General features: G+C 43.2%; 1 protein-coding gene and 1 long non-coding RNA gene across 2 annotated transcripts in view; both read left to right on the forward strand.

Annotated features, from left to right (window-relative positions):
• The window catches only part of EVL (Enah/Vasp-like), a 147,935-nt gene that overhangs the window by 21,566 nt on the left and 108,832 nt on the right, over window positions 1-17,537 (forward strand). The gene's annotated exons all lie outside the window — the stretch shown is intronic.
• Window positions 12,999-15,577, forward strand: LOC138111838 (uncharacterized). Its single transcript, XR_011151474.1, has 2 exons — window positions 12,999-13,199; window positions 14,359-15,577. It is a non-coding gene; the product is annotated as an uncharacterized lncRNA (long non-coding RNA).

The following is a 17,537-nucleotide window of genomic DNA, read 5'->3' on the forward strand; positions in this document are numbered from 1 at the left end:
ATGCCCCATCCAGCCTGGGCTTCAACACCTCCAGGGATGGGGCATCCACAGTTTCTCTGGGCAACCTGTGCCAGTGCCTCACCACCCTCACAGTAAAGAATTTCTTCCTAATATCTGTTCTTAACTGACCTTTCAGTTTGAAGCAGTTGTCCCATGTTGTGTCACTACATTTCGTGTGATTTTAAATGATTTCTCATAAACAGGAGGGAATACCCAAATCTTGGTCATATCGACTAACATTCGCAACCTATACAGACTGAATTAGTTTTTGGATGTTTGGCAGTTTGACCATATTTCTTCTTTTGCTAATTTGAATTTATCTCATATATCCATGTCTGTTGTTTATGTAAACTGCTTTTCCATTTTCAGCTTTCTATGGCAGTCAGCACCATGCAGTCCTACACTTGACTGCATATTTCAGGCACTGTTGCAGTGATCGATAACTTAATAATCCGTATGGAGCTTTTAGTTTTCACCCCGACTGGCTCAGTTCTGTTGGATTGCTAGTTGTGACTTGGTGCTATCCCCAAGGGCTGATAGAAAATCAGTAAGAACCCCATTCTCTCTGGTTCACTCCAGTGCATCTTCCCTAAAGCACTAGAATAAGGCAGATGAGGCTGTGTTTGGAAAAACATCCCCTCTCAGCCCTGTGAGTTGCTGTGCATTCGTCTGCACCTGGTACAGGGTATCTGTTCATGAAATGGGTATGTGATACTCCCAGTATGATAAGAGTAAAAGCCCTGGGAGAAGAATGTGGGGAAGGCATCAGCCATCCTGTGATCAGGAATCTCAAGCCCTGAGATTTGCAAAGCATGCAGCATACTTGGGCCAAAGTTGAGAGGGAAAAAACTGATTTTTTTCTGTGCAAATATTCATGTGCTGTGATAATTCCAAGCTATATAAATGAGGTAGGATATTTTTGGTGAAGGTTGATATCAGAGAGCCAAACTTTTGTGGTCAAGCTGAAAAGTGGAGAGTGAAAGGAGAAGCCTGAAATGTGTTGGATTATTCTTGTGCATCAAAATTCACATTGTATTTTAAGGCAACACATAACATAAATCCTGTTGATAAAAGGAGGAAAAAAAGTTCATTTTTACCCCACCCATACTTCCCTTTAACAGCTGAAGCTTTGAGTGAATACTCCAATAGTGAATACATCCTTGTTCAGTAAACTTAATGGCACTGCAATTATTTTCACAATTTCCCCAGTACCTGAACAAACTAAGGTAGCCACTTCTTTCCTGTTTCAATAAACATTTTAAATCTTATTTTCTTCAGCCCAAGAAAGATTTTTGAGCTTGGAGACAATCCTGTTGAAAGGAGATTTTTCAGCATATTCTGGGATGCTGCCTGTGATTGCCACATTCTCCACCGTGCAGAAATGTTGGAGCTGCAGTGAATGAACACTCATTAGATATGCTCTCTTTGGCTCATTTCCCTTCTCCTTTCTGTTTTCTTCCTCATGAATTGAAGTGAATGCTGAATTTTTCAGCACAGGGGGTTTTTAGAGTGGTCTGAATATCACTTCAGCATAACAATAATGAAGGCTTAATGACAGAAGTCCACTGTGTTAGTGGCTTTCTTCCTTTCTTGAGCAAGGGAATAAGTAGTTACCTCATTAAAATATCTCAGTCTGTTTGTGATCGGATAATGTCACCAAGCATCTGGCAAAGGCTTTGGTGGAATCTCAGGTCAAGAGGACAAATACTGATCCACTGATATACTGAACAACAATAATGCAAGATGTTACACTTGAGGAAACCAGGCTCTTAGCAGAGTATCAGCACAAGGCCCTTGGATGCCAGTGAAATACTAGATAAAGCTGGAAATTTCACCACTACCCTCTGCCTTGTTGTGGTTTGTCATATTTCCAGGCTTTTTTTGCATCCTTTGCTTTTTTGACAAGCTTTCATCAAGGATAACCACTTCTATTACAGTCTCACTTGTTTGTTAGAGCCCAGCATTAAAATTGCAAATTGTTTCCCAAAAGCTACTTATTGTCTTCAGTGGGAGGGACACTCAATGTCACATCTTTATGGCCTCTGATCAGAAGGTGGGGTCTGGGTCCCACAGTTCCCATTACATTAATTGTCCCACCCAATGTTTAGTAAATTTTTCTTTCATGTTACATAATTTCAATTTTTGGTAAAGTGTGGAACATTTGTCATCAAAGGTCTGGACTGGTTATACTGCCAGGCAGGGAATAAACAACTTCTTGTACAAAGTTTCATTGATGGTTGTGGTTTCTGACATAATTTCCGTCTGCTTCTCAAGACCTTCAGTCTGGCTCAGGGCATAAGAAGTTACAGTCTTTGCTAAAAAGTTGTAAGCAGGTATTGTAGCCTTGCATTTATGTGTTTGGCCATTGCATGTGTTCATGTGACGTTGTGAAGCCCCTGTGAATTCTGTTTGGTAAAATTTCATGCTGAGCCTCATTCATGCCTACAGTAGGACATGATGGTTTCAGATCTTACTGTTGAATATGGGAATCCTAGTAATTGATTAACCAGAGTTGAAACTGTTGGCTGTCTCACAAGACAGAAGTTCTGCTGTTTCTGTCTGTAATGCTATCAGCTGTTGTGAAAGTGCTGGCCAAGAAAAAAAGTTGAACTGTTATCCTAATTAAACCTTTCAACAGCTGACCTCTGATATATATGAAAACTTTCTGGAGAATGTTTGCTTTTCTAGTCCTTCACAGGGAAGTCATTGATGACAGAAGCCTTGACTTGAACAGCTGACTATTTATTTGCATAGTGGCTGTTGTGAAATTGCAGAAGTTGGAAGACCAGATAGTGATTTTGTCAACTTAATTTCAAGAAGAATGCTTAGGGGAAGCAGTATGTTGGCTCTTAATTCTGTAGAAAGGCTTTATTTTACATTACAGCATGAAAAAGAAACACTTTTCAAGTGAAAACCAGCCCTCTTCCACTTGATTGAAGTTAGAGAAAGATTGGGGTGAGCAAGAAAACAGAAGTTCAGAATTCCATCCTTCCTCCATGAGGGATCTTGGCTAGCTCTGGAGGTATAAAACTATCTCCTACAAAGTCAGTAGCAGAACAGTTGCTTGCAAGGAGAGCCTCTCCTGTGCCCAGCTGCTTGGGTGCTGCATACAGTGAGCATACTTGTAGTGAATTTCAGCCTAAATATGGAAGGCAGCTTCTCTTGATGGTTGCATTGTTCTCCTCTCTGCCAATTTTAATCTTTTATTAGGCTGTAGCCAGAAGCACCTACCTCACAGTCCTTCTCTTGCTGGATGCTTGTGGAAGAATTAATTTCTGTCAGATGGTGTGACTGCATGTGTTTTAGTGCTCCTACAGCGTGCCTTTATTGTCACTTAACACTATCACATTTGTTTAAAGGAAATAAAATGAAACCCAAGGTCACTACTACATTAAAAACACCATGTCTCAAATAAATGTGGATTTTTTTTGTTTCCAGTGCTGGGGTTTTATGCCATGAGTGCCTTTTCCTTTCATTCCAGCCCTTTCTGCCTATATTTTTCAGAGCTGTGAGATCAGATGCCACAGTTACCGTGGCCTGTCCGCAATCACTGTGTTTAGGAGACGTGGCAGTCTGTACACTTTGGATGCTTTTCCAGCCTCCAAATCCCACAGCTCAGTGGGACACCCATTGCCCTAGAGCACAGTGAACCTCAGGAGCTGTAGCTGGGTTTGGACATTTAGGACTCCAGCCAAAATCCTCCATGTGTTTCCTTGTGCTAGAAACCAGCCCTAGCAGTAAAAGAGGCAAACCAAGGTGAGGAGCAGCCCCAGAGGTAACTTTGAATTTCCTGTCTTCCTTTGGTTTTCCCAGGCAGCAAGTTCTCCCACTGCTCCATTCTCTCTCCTTCCCAGGGTTGGGGTTGATTTCCCAGGATTTGAATCTCCCTCATTTCCAGCAGTCCTCACCTTTCACCTGCTCTCCAGCCAGCAGGCGAGTGGCAGAGCCTGTCCCCGCTCTGGCCAGTGCTGGCACCCCTGGGTGTCCCCACGCTGTTGTGGCTGATGCTGAGGCTGCTCCGGTGTGTGCACAGCCCCAGGGTAGAACCTCCCCCTGGCCCTCCCCATCATGCTGCTGAGTTTGTCTGCCTGGGCAAAGCCTCTCCAGTCCCTCCCGCAGCTAACACCCATACAATCCCAAGCATCCCTGGTGATGGGAGTCCTCCAGCCTGTGATTCTTGCACATCCAGAATTTCCAAGGGATTTGCTACAGGGATGGCGAGCTCTGGCTCCTGGTGTTTGAGGTGTGTTCCCCAGCGCTGTGAGCTGTGTTTATTCAACCTCCGCGTGCATCGCTGCTGGGCCGTGTTGTTTCAGAGGAGCAGATGTGCCGTCCATTGCCAAGCTGTTCCAGGAGCTTGTCCGTGTGCTTCCAGGCGCCACAGCAGTGGGACCGCCCCACACAGAGTAGGTGCAGGCTGCACCCCTGAGCCCGGGGTGCCTCGCGGCTCCCTCTCCCCGGGGAGAGCCCCGGCTCCCCGGGCGGTGCTGGGCGGCCAGCACAGGCTGCTGTGGCCGTGCCGGGGAAGTTGTCCCCGTGTGTCGCCCCTGGGGTGCGCAGCGGACGCTCTGCCCCCTGCGCTGGCTGCGCTGTTGCCATGGAGATTGCGTGCGCTGTTGCTAGGCAGCTGAAGCATCCTCGCCTGCACACTGCAATGCCACGAAATGCTCAACTTTCCTCATTCCTATCTCCCTTCTGTGATCTCGCAGATATGACTCCTTTGGCTCTTATCCCGCTTCATTCAGTTGCACTGCTGCGATTGCTTGGTGTTAACCCTGTAAACCCTAAAAAGCCCGCGTGGCACTGCAAATAGGGTTTATGGAGATGAGTTCGGGGCTGAAGGAGTTAAAGTGGTTGGGGATAGACTACAGAGGAAATGATTTCTAGCAGATAAACTACTTTAAATGTTCTGGCATTCATGGAAGGGGAGGTTTGTGGATGCAGTCTTTTGTTCCATCACTGATGGTTTAGATGAATAAAAACACAGACTAAAATATCACTACAAGGTAAGAAAATCAGCTTGAATGGGCCTAATTAATCTCTTGGGTTACAATATATATTTAGTTTTTTAGTAACCTCTGCTTGTGCTTGCTGATTTTGATGGAGCATGTGAATGATAATTTAGCTGTGAAGCCTGTCGCGTACCATATTTGACTTATTTGGCTTGAATAATAAAGATATCAGCCTGTATTCTTGGAGTATACTGCATTAATCAGACTTGCAGGAATGATCACATGGTACTCTATCGCCTTTTCCTGTTAGCTGCTGCTTGTCAGCAGCTGGCTGAGCTGTAGGCTGCAGGCCAGTATCTGCATACCCTTTCTCCTCAGAATATTTCAAATATACTGTCTCGTCATTATGCATTTTTCTGCAGTTTGACAAACTAAATGGTCCTCCTGCACGTTAAGAAGATTATTTTAAATTTCAGAGCATTTGTGTAGTTGCTAGGCCATGTATGCATTTGAAGAATTCAGGTAGGCTCTCTGTTTTATACATCAGTGTGCTTGGTTTTTGTTCTCACAAGGTTTTTGCTGTGTAATGTCAGTCAGCTCTACAGCTAGTTTCTTCAATGTGCAGATATTTATTGCGTTTTAGAATCTCTACCCTGTGCATGGGGAGAAGTGCTTGAAGGGTTCGGTGCAGGTAACGGTAGCTTAACTGCATGATGAAGTGCAAAGCTGGGTAATTGATTATATCTTGCACAAATTTCATAGCCATGCAGCCAGAAACAGCGAGTACAGGGTAGTTATAAATATAAACCAGAAACTGTTCTCTTTAAAAGGGTCTTTGCTATTTTTAGTTCTGGAGAATCTGACAGATGCTCCTTCAAGATAAAATACTGATGGTGATAGAGAAGAGAAAATTGATGCTTGGATTGTACACAGGATTATATTTTATGCTGCTGCAGAGTGTACATGTCTTTTTCATAACCTTGTAGCTGCAGAGTTCCTTATTAATTACATTTAAAATCAGAATATTGTTAAGTTTGCTGGGGTTGGTTTGTTGTTTGCAAACATTTGAGCAACTGTGATTGTTAGAATATAAAATTAGCACTTTTTATTTGATATTGGTTCTGCTCAGTATTGCCTCTGCCCCCTCTCCTCCTCCATCCCCACCCCCAGTATAACTCCATCCTTATGCAAGTATTGAGGTCTATTAAACCGTAACAGATATTTGAAGACATAAACCAGAATTTCTACCCTCACTAACAGAAAATTATTTTTCTGTGGAGTTTGGGACTTGAAAAAATTCTGGTCAGTAGTTGTGGGGTAGGGAGTGTCTCACTTTTTGTACAAATTTTTTGCTTAATGTGTTCAGTTCTTATAACTTGTGTTATAAAATTGTCCAGATAAAATGGTGACAATGTTGGAACAGCAGTAGGCATCACCTCACAATATGTTTGTCTGTATATCATTATTATAATGTATCTTAAAAATACCCTTTCTTCTTGATTCAAGAAATAGATTATTTGACCAAGTATGTAACTAGAGGAGATGATGGATTCTCTTTCTATAAACAATGAGCATTCTTTATCAAGTACCTTAAAATTAAACTTTCTACCCTCAGATGAGATATTTTTAATATTATTTCTGCCTTTTGTTAGGCAAATATATTGGCAATTTCCATTATTTTGTGACTTGCTCCTCAGTTCTGTGTGTGAGTGGTGGTAAAAGCAGAAAAAGCAGGTACAGGACACCCCATTCCCCAAAATGTTCTGATTCCAGCTGCAAGGGCTGAGGGATCCAGGCTGGCTGTGTATATTCCTCCTGTTGTGAAATGCAGCATGAATGCTGTCTAAGGGGAAAGATTTTACTGGAAGACCAGATAATGCTGTGTAACTGCTGTTGTCAGGGCTGTCAGGAGGTGCTCAGAATCTTGACATTGCTGATTCTTGGCAGTAAATTAAGGTGCAAATGGGCCCCAAACTTACTGTGCTACTTTCTGTGCCCACAGAGTTGTTTGTATTTCAACCAGTTGGTTGGGTCCTATTCTTAATTGAGTGAAATTCTCAATAAATCTACAATGAGGGGAAAAAAAAAAGGATGTTTTTAAAATTCTGCTTTAAAAGCCTTAGGTGTCTTTCAGTGGCTTTCCTAGACATCGTGGGCCAGAAAGACACCTAGTTTTATGGCAGGAGTGGTCAAATGCTGATTACACACCCATTAGGCTTATTAAATTAGTTGTCATCCTCTCTTAGACTTGATTTGAAAATAGTATTAACATCTGATGTGCAGACTGCTAGACATTTTCTTTTAAATTTTCTGCACTGACAGGGCTGGTGTTTCTGTATAGCAGCACTTAAATGGCATTTATTTTATTAGGAATTTCCGTGGTGTTTTGTCGAGGTTGCATCTGCATGTTGATGGGTTTTTTATGGTGTGATTATTCTTGTGCCTGTGGCTATTTTAGATTTTGATGGCATCAAAACATATCTTGCAAGATAAAGCTGAAAAAGTGGTCTAGTTGAGCAGTGGGGTGGAAGCTCCCTCCATGGGCTCCTGGAAGCAAAGTGGCCGGAGCAGCAGAGGGCACTCTTCTCTGGTGTAAGGGCCCCTGCTCCATGGAGGCCCCACTCTCTTTCAAAGGTTCCTGTCTTCCATGTGCACAAACCCCAGGCTTGCACTCATCTCTCACGTTGACTTTAACCTGAAGTGAAAGCTCGTGTGTGAGTTGCTGCAGCAGGGTTGTTGGCTCCAGTGCACCCACAGGCCTTGAGTACCCCAGCGTGCCCAGAACTGGGGAGCCCAGTGGTGCCTGCTAATGCAGATCCATCCTGGTGATCCCAGTGGTGCCTACTCATGCAGACCCATCCATGACATCTCTGTATGTGTTACTCTGCTTTTTTTTTTTCCTGCCTCCACACGGAGCCTTAAAGACCTGCAGGACTCCCCAGATGGGTGGTGCAGGCTGCGGCACCCTGAGCCCATGCCAAGAGGCATCCCTGCAGTCAGGCCACCCAAGTTCCCCCAATTGCATTTTGATGCAGCCATCTTCACTTCCCTGGTGAAATGGTGCCAGGTTATTTTTGTGAAGTGTTAAGCAGCTGCTGGACCTCTCTGGTGAATTGTCTCACTTAAAGTCTGTAAGTGACTCTGGTGTACTGTTTGTGAAAAACTATTTGTAAAGCCCTTTGGGATGAAATCTTACCCATGTGGTTACTGGCTGGATGAGGAGAGACTTAAGCCTTTGAAAAAATAGGGAGTAAATCCATTGAATAATCTCATAGTTCCTTGTATCAGCCAAGCTTGGTTTATCTTCCTTTTGGAAAGAACCTAATATCCCCTGAAAAACTTTGATTGCTTTTAAAGCAGGGGTTAATGGAGCTGAGCCCCTTCGCAGTCCATATGGGCTTCTGGTTTCTGTATGCTACGGGTTGGGCCCATTTTATTGCTGATTTCTGCACTGTCTTCATAAAACCCCAAAGCTCACGTACATTTGAGTTCTAGTTGGAGGCAGGATTGTGCATAAGCCGTGCTTTTATGATCTGCTGCTGACCGTGTTGTTGTAAGATGACTTTGCACGTGAAGCCATCAGGAGGATGGTGCACTTGGCCACGAGCAGTACTCCTCATTTGGTATCTTCCGCCCAGATTTAGCTCTCTAGTGGCAGAACACAAAAGCTTTTTCTTTTCTTTTGTTGCTATGCCTTTATCTTTCTGGGATATTACTTGGTATTCTTCGCAGTGAGCTGGTGTCTGTCTATTTCTGCTACACCGCCCACCACAGCATCGCAGTATTTTTAACTACATCTTCTATTCCCTCATCCAATGAGCAAAACTGAGAATGCTACAGGAAGGAAAATGAGTCTCTCAAAGCAAGCTGGCTCTGAACAGAGGAATTGAAACCCACCGATGAATAGAAAGCAAAGCTCAGAATGAACGTAGAACATTGGGATGCCATGGTGCATGGGAAGCCTCTCACCTGCTGATGCCCAAAGCAGCAACAGGATCAGGAGGTGTCCTCTGGGAGCAGGTGATCCCCCATGCCTTTGGGCAGATGGAGGCATTGAGTTTATTGTACCTTTAAGCATTTCATGGCTGCGTTTAGCTGCACAATTGGATCAGCACACAAGAATTCTGATGTCTAAGCTTCCTTTGCTGCTGCCAAGCAAGAAAAACCTGAATACCCCAAATTAGTGAAGAATTTTGGTTTAATATGATTCGCAAAAATGAAATCTTGTGGCAGAATGCCTGCTCTGACTTTGACTGCTGCATTCTCCTCTCTCTGGTGACCAACAATAGGACACAAGGAAATGGAATGAAGCTGCATCAGGGGAAGTTCACACTGGACGTTAGGAAAAGATTCATCGCTGAGAAGGGGGGTGGGTCACTGGAATAGTTCCCCAAGGACATGGTCATGGCACCAAACCTGTCAGAGTTCAAGGAGTGCCTGGGCAATGCTCTTGTCATGTGGTTTAGTTTTAGGTAGTCCTGTGAGGAGCAGGAAATTGGACTCAGTGATAGCTGTGGTTCCCTTCTAACATGAGATATTCTATGATCCTGTGATTTCACTGCTGACAGTTTAGGTATTTCCAGGGTACATGGCATGTTTATTAAAGAGCAGTATAAAGGACAAGCATGATCATTTTGTAAAGACAGATATTACAGTAAAAGGCAGGTGACTTTTCCTGCCCCCTTCCCCAACAAATGGTAAGATGATTTATCAGAGGGACAAAAGGCTGGTGCTCCAAAGGCACACAGGCCTGTCTCCTGTAGCTTTTCCTGCTGAAAACTCCATAAGAAGGAGGCCTTTAAAATAATCTTAAATTTCAGAAGTGAAACTGCAGTTTGAATAGCCAAGCAGCTTTAGGAACCTGAAGGTGAGGTGACAACCAGCAAGGGTGAATCATCCCTGACAAATATGGAGGCCTTTGCAGTGAGGTTACAGTGTTGGTGGATAAGGGAAGAGTGACTGTCATCATCTGCCTGAATTTGTGCCAAATTTTTGACACTGTCTTGCACAACATCCTTGACTCTAAACTGGAGAGGCTTGGATTTGACAGATGGACAACTCGAGGGATGATAAGTTGGCTGGATGGTCACACTCAAAGAGTTGTGGTCAACAGCTTGATGTGAGAGTGGACACCACTGGTGAGTGATGTGTGGCATTCTCAGGGGTCAGTGTTGGGACTGGCACTGTTCACATATTTGTTGGCAACATGGACAGTGGGACTGAGCACACCCTCAGCAGGTTTGCCAACGACACCAAGCTTTGTGGTGCAGTCAGCACACTGGGGGGAAGGGACCTTGACAGGCTTGAGAGGTGGGTCCATGTGAACCTCATGAAGTTCGGCAAGGCCAAGTGCAAGGTCCTGCATCTGGTTCAGGGCAACCCCAAGAACACGGAAAGTGTACATGGCAGGGAGGTTGGGACTAGATGATCTTTAAGGTCCCTTCCAACTGAAACCATTCTATGACTCTATGACAATAGAAAAGGGTTCCTGTTCCTTGCTGCAAAAAATATGATCGTATTGATGAATAAGAAGCATCAGGAGAGTTGCCAAAATACTATTTCAAGTTGCTATAGGAGTGTAGCTTCTGTGTAGAGGTGTAATGGGATTGCAGCACTACACAGGAGTGGAACACATTGTTGTTCCAAGTTGGTGACTCTGACCCTCCAGGTTAGATGGAGCAGCTAGTGAGAAACACACCAAATGGTGCAGTTAATCTTTTCTGACAAGAGGGGAAAAAAATTGTGGAGTAATTGTTTCTGAGTTCAAAAGGTGTTAAAATGAAAGGGAGAAAGCAAGTTAAAAATGGAGAAAATTCAAGGATGGTATCTTGGCAGACCATAATCAGTTGCAGGACCTTCTGACCTGCATAGCTGAACTCTCCAACTGCATTATGATGTTCAGAATATCCTGTAGGTGCTTAATAAATAACTGCAAATGTGTGAACCTGGAAGCTGCAGGCTTGCCAAGTCTCTGCTTGCTCAGGGCTCTCTCTGCAATGGAGTGTCCACCAGTGAACCAGCTGCTTATGTTCCTCCCTTTTGTGCTCACGTGGGTACGTGCAAATTCATAGAATCATGGAATGGTTTGGGCTGGAAGGGACCTTAAAGACCATCCCCTTCCAACCCCCCAGCCATGGGCAGGGGCACCTCCCACTAGACCAGCTTGCTCAAAACAACATCCAACCTTTCCTTGACCACTTCCAGGGATGGGGCATCCACAGTTTCTCTGGGCAACCTGTGCCAGTGACTCACCATCCTCACAGTAAAGAATTTCTTCCTGATACCTGACCTAAACATCCCCTCTTTCAGTCTGAAGCCCTTCCCCCTTGTCCTGTCACTCCATGACCTTGTAAAAAGTCCATCTCCAAGCCTCTTGTAGCCCCTTTAGGTACTGGAAGGTGCTGGACGGTCTCCCTGGAACCTCCTCTTCTCCAGGCTGAACAACCCCAATTTTCTCTGCTTGTCTTCATAGGAGAGGTGCTCCAACTCTCAGATCATCTTCATGGCCTCCTCTGGACTTGCTCCAAGAGGCTGATGACCTTCTTATGCTGGGAGCCTCAGAGCTGAATGTGAAACCTGATAAAAATACATTGTTGAGACAGAAGTTTTTGACTATCTGCAGGAATTGGCAAGTCTAGTTGTTCAATATGCAAATGTGAATACTCCATATTGTCAGAGAGAATGCACAAGCATGGGGGGGAAATTATGGTTCCAATAAGATCTATAATACCCTTTGCATAATCCTGCACCCTTAATTTTGTGACTGAAAGACTAAATTTTATAATTTTTTTTTTCCAAAACAAACTTGCACTAAATTAAAAGACGAGGAAAAGGAACTAGTTTTGCATTTTTCTTTTGCTGAAGGTGATTGCCTCAAATCTGCTCTTTGATACTGGAAATTGATTTTAGATCCTTGGATTTTGGACAGTTGTTATTTATCCACACAAGGCATACACCCTGAGGAAATGTTGCTTCCTTAAACAGCAGATTGAATCAAATGTTTTTGCTGACATATTTTTCCCTGTGACAACTGACACTGCAGTTGCCACATATTTCAGTGGTTTAGCACTGAGACATTTGAAGAGAAGGAGAGAAATGCTTCAAAGAAAGTAATGTGGGAATGCTGTTGCTGGAAATGAAGATAAGCACGTACTATTCTCATAGTGGCTCTGTTGAAATATTTCTCCTGAAGAGGAAAATAGATGGAGACTCTTTGTTAGAGGTGGTAGAGTCAGGTTTGGCCAGATTATAAGGGGAAAATATTCTGATGCCTGGGCATATAATCGTATCCCAAATATAAATATGAAAGGAGATATATCCCAGGATATTCACTGGATTGGAGGAGCTCCACTGTCTATGTTAGGAGGTAATTTCCAGTCACAGTTAAATCAGTGTATATTGTCTATGGTGTGTGTATTTAGTGCCTAAAACAGGAGGCTGTCTGTGGAAGTATGAAGTGTTTCCATCTTTTCTTCTGTTGGACTGTAAACCCTGTAGAGCACCACTCTCACTGGTGCCAAAGGCTTGGTTCAGCTACCTGAGATCTACTGCAGTGTAATTCATTTCCAAACCCAAGGAATTTCCTCTCTCTTCCCTTTGCCTTCTATGCATGATAACCTGCTTTTGCATTTTTCTCTCATCTCTCTCATCTCCAAAACATGTTTATCCCTTTCTCTCTTTTTTAAACTCTCTTTCTCATCTCCAAAACATGTTTAACCCCCCCCCCCTTTTTTTAACCAATGTTGTAGTAATATTTCCAAACAAGAAGCGTCTGCTGTTGTTTACTGAGGATCCAGACACAGTTTTGAGGACTGAAGGTAGTTATCAAGACACAGGAAAATCGATGTCAGTCTAAAATGAAAACAAACATGAGTACTGATGGTTTCTTTAAATAACAGAATTCATGATAATTTTTAATCTACCTTTGGGCATCCACTAGAGCAAGTCATTCTCAGTCCTGTGTTTTCTAAGCCTTAGCATGAAGTCTATAATGATTTGAAGCATTTCAGCTGAACTTTCATGGAAAACAGCTGCTGCCCACTGCTTCCTCCCTGCAGTGCCTGCTTCGTAGGGGTGGATGCTTGGTTTTGATACCCTGGTGTCCCCCAGAGATGCTCATTATCTCTGTCCCTGCCCATATCTTCAGCTACAGGACAGTGTGGATGTCCTAATTCCCTCTTGCCTTTTCTTGTGCAACAAGGCCAGATGGATCAAATTGCTGGTCTTGTTACTTCTGCTGTTCATAAGGTAGATACAGGATATGGGGGCTTCTTCCTATGATACATTTTAATCCTTAAAGGTCATTGCTTGATTTTGAAGGGGAAGACTTTTTTTTCTGTTTATTCTAGCGTGGCTAGGGCTGGACTCCTGACCTTCTCCTGGGAGCCAGTTTGATTCCTGCAGGAGTCAGGATGGGGTGACCCATGCCTCTCTCTGTGCAGAGGAGGAAGGGGAGGATCTCCCAACATCTGCTGCTAGGAGAGGCTGACTGCAAAACCCTACCCTTAGAAGCTTTGTGTTCGTGAACTAAAGGTGGAGAAGATATAGTGCTTAAGGGTGGAAAAAACCACTGACACTGAAGCTGATGCTTCATTGCTAGAATCACTTTTCATCTGAGGAACTCGCTGTTCTTGTAAGGAATGAACGTTTCCCTTCCCCTTTGAGATTTTGTGTGACAACAGGCAGAAACTAGGGGAAATTGCTCCCTGCCATTCCTACACAAGAGCTGTGCCCAGAGCTGTATCTCAAACCCTCCTTTAGCTGTAAGATTTTTGTGAGCCTGGTGCCTTTTTTTCCTTGGAGGCTTTCTGTCTAAGGTGTGTCCATTCACTTATCTCATACTGGGATCATACAAACTTACGGTTTAAATCAACAACCTGTAAAATGAGGCTGAAAACCTCACAATTTAAGTGGCTCATACGAGCTTCATGGAAGTTTGTTAAAGCACAGACACAGAAAAATAAAAAGGAGGTGACAGGATAGCTGAAAAATCAAACTTGAAAACAAATTTTGTGGTTTGTTGATATCAATGTGCTGTGATAAGATTATACAGAATTAAAGTTAATTGTTTAGTTTCTTCCTTTAAAGGTGATATCTGTAGTTGCAGGTTACTCACTGACCAGCAGCTGGAGAGCTTCTTCAGGCCACACTGGGGTAACATGGGTTTAGTTTTATGCTTTGGGAGATGGGTCTGTCTCCTTTAGAAACCATTGCCCCCATGTTAGACAATAACATGGCTTAGTAAGGTTATCAGAAGAAAAAATTGTCCATTGGGTGCTTGCATATTACTTTTCAAAAGCAGGTGGAGAAAGCTGAGACTTGGTTTTACTTCGTTGCAGTTAATGTAGAGCAGGGGAAGGTGAGACGATTGAAGAATCTGTGAAATAGCCCATTTCTTTCCATGTAGGTGCAATGGAAGTAAAGATGAGCTCTGAAGAAGAAAGGAAGTGACCTGGGTGGGAGAAATGTAGAGGAAAACTTCTCCAAGCAAAAGATGCATGTACCAGATGGAGCTGATATTGCCAAGTGTTGTGAAATTTGGGGATAACAGCCCAGCAAAGATGATTGCTAGGCTGAGCTCAAGGGTGATGGCTCCATGTCACAGATACAGAGTTAAGGGTTTTAATCTGAAACTGGATGTGGGTAAAGCTTTTCCAGCTCTCTATGGTGAAAATACACTCTTCAGTACTCTGCTGTAGCACGATAGTTTTGGCATGGATGGGTCAGCAGTGTGGTGTCCCCTTGTTGGTCCAGGATATGAAGGCTAAAACTGGAATTCTACTTTGCCTGGTTCTGGATGACTTGGGATGAAACACTCTTCATACAGTCATACAGGGTTGGGTTTAAATCTGGATTGTCCACATCCTAGACAAGTGTCTTAGGCATTTAGCTACAGAGCATGAGGGATTGTGCTGTCTTTAAGGAAACTGATGTATTTCCATAAAACATGCTATTCTAGTGCTGTTGTAGTGGTTGTCATCTAGGGATCTAAATTAGACAGTGTTTGAAGGGAGAGGGAGTGTTTTATTAAACCAACTTCTGTAACTTGCGAAAACCAGGCAAGATTATGGTTACACAACCCTTTACAGATCTGAAATGAAAGTTTCTCACTAAGAAACTAAGAAAATATCAAAGCCACACGGAAGAAAGATAATTCTCGGAAGTAAGACTTCTGCTTTTCTTTTCAGTGGTGTAAAGCCACAGACTAACTTCCCATTAAATTTGTCCATGGGGGAGAAGGTGAGGCGGGGGAAAAAACAGGCTGAAAGGAAATAAAAGGAGAAAAAGACAGGTGAAAATTTAGGGAAACAGATGATTGAAACTTTTTTTTCAGATTGAAGGAGGGTTTTGTATCAAAAAGCTTGTTCTTTCTTCTGACTGTAAGAATTGCTATAATAAAAATTCCTGCCAGCTTTGCCTCCACAGATTATCTTTGCTTCATGAGACAGCAATTTCTGATGCTATTTCATGTAGTTAACACTGTTCTGCCCAGCCATCACAGCTTAGCTGCTGTTTGGCAAGGGGCTGTTTCTTATAAAGTGACATTAAAATGGAAGTAACAAATAAGACTCTTTTTGACATGCATTGCAAATTATTTGAGATCAAAGTCCCATTCTTGTTTTAATTGGGGAATGGAAATCTAAGAACCATATTTCAAAAATGAAGAAAAATTCATTTTACATGGATCAGATTTTCACAAGAGCATGTATCAGCTCTGATTATTCCAGAGAGGAGGACCAGCTGGATGCTATTTATGTAGAAAATTGGCCTTTGTCTTTAAAGACTCACATAGATGTGGAGTATTTGAATTATTTGAAAGTTTCTGTTTGTTTTTCAGTGATGAACAGTGTGGAAAATGTGATTCTAAGCTTGTCTGTGTGCACTGCAGAATTGGGGGAGCAGGGATTTTGACCCTGACACTGTGCTGTATGGTGCAGCTGGACCGGTCCTGTTACGGTATTGGGACAATTCTGGTGCAAGGGAAACAGCAAAGGATTTAGGAATCTTAAGTACTAGTATTATAAAGGATGGGGAAAAAGCCACCTCCACCTTTGGCAAAGGATCACTCTCAAAGCTTGAGGATGACACTTCAAAGACTGTACTGGCCTGTTAGGCAAGATTATTAGTACTAATAAGAGGTAATGCACTCATGTCAGTAGCTCCCCTATGGTAATTTTTAGCTACTCCATATAACCAATGGTATTTTCAAAGCTCACTCAGACAGCACAAGCTCATTAAACAAAGATAGGCATTTGTTTAAACTATTTATAAAGTTCAGTGTGAAAAGGAGAAGAAAGAAAATGTGCTATTGCAGAAGATGGTGAAAATGAAGTACCCACAGCGTACAGCCCATGTAAGGCATCTAGGTAATTTGACATGAAAACAATGTCTGATTTATTGTGGAAAATCCTGACATCGCTGACCAAGATGTAACAATATCCTAGTTTTGAAGGTCGAAGTAAGAGAAAAATCAATCCTGAAATACAATGTGATTTCCTAGACTTAGGAAGTGGAGGGGTTTGTTCAGAGGGGGCACTGCACTTGGCATCACCTCAGCTCCCACTGCAGTTCCACTCCTTTCAGATGCAATTTTCTCTCCCCAGAAAGGGTCACATCTGTGCCTGCAAGTGCACAAGCATTGGGTGTGGGTGTGAGCTCAGTCCCTGCAGCTTCCCACGTTCCTTCTGAGCTCCAGCCAAAATTGTGTGTTCTGGGTCTGCATCAGGATAACCTTGACTGCCAAATACTGGGGATTTCAGCTGGCTGCTTTTGTGTGTGTGGGTGAGAGGAAGGCAAGGGGTCAGACCTGGACCAGTTTTCCCTGTAGATGCACAATTTGGCTCTTGAGGTCTGGAATGTGTTTTACTTTGCATTTTTGGTTTATTCTGTCTGAAGTATCTGAGGTTGGTCTGTCTGGCCTGGTGATGCCGAGGATGAGAGCCCCAGCTCTGCCTTGGTGTCACACACAGGGACTGAAAAATTTGGGGTCCCACCAAACTCTTGAGAGCCTGCTGCGATCTTGCTTCTTGGGGCTTTACCCCACCACCTTCCCCAGTATGTGTTGTGATCAGCACTCAGCTGACCATTCTTCACCAAATTAAAATTTCTGGTGCTTTCTCAGAATTTCTGAGATTTTCAAATCTTTATAGATTGCATGCCTGGAAATTACACGTGTTTAAATTGAAACAACTAATCTGTGAGCTCCACTGCATCTCTTTGTTGTTTCTCCATACTTCAGAAGGATGATACTGAGCCTTTTGGGGGGTACCATGAATAGAAACTTGAATTTTAAGAATGCATTTTGAGACGTACATCCTGATTTATACTGAGTCCACCTGGGAGAGCAGTTGTTGAGAAAATCCAATGCAAAGGAAGCAAAACCATGCCATTGTGTTGCTACATAAGAAAAATGCACCGTACTGCAGATTTGCACTTGTGGTTTAAGGTGATGACGAGCAGAAAGCATATTTCCAGGGCTTTCTTTGTGAGCAGATTACTTAAAACCAGACTCCTTCAGATGTCTGAGCTCAGCCATGGAAGCATTAAGTAAAAGAGTCAGAAACTTGACTAAGACTGCTCACTGAA

The sequence above is a fragment of the Aphelocoma coerulescens genome, chromosome 5 (assembly GCF_041296385.1).
Source record: "Aphelocoma coerulescens isolate FSJ_1873_10779 chromosome 5, UR_Acoe_1.0, whole genome shotgun sequence".
Classification (NCBI taxonomy): Eukaryota; Metazoa; Chordata; class Aves; order Passeriformes; family Corvidae; genus Aphelocoma; species Aphelocoma coerulescens.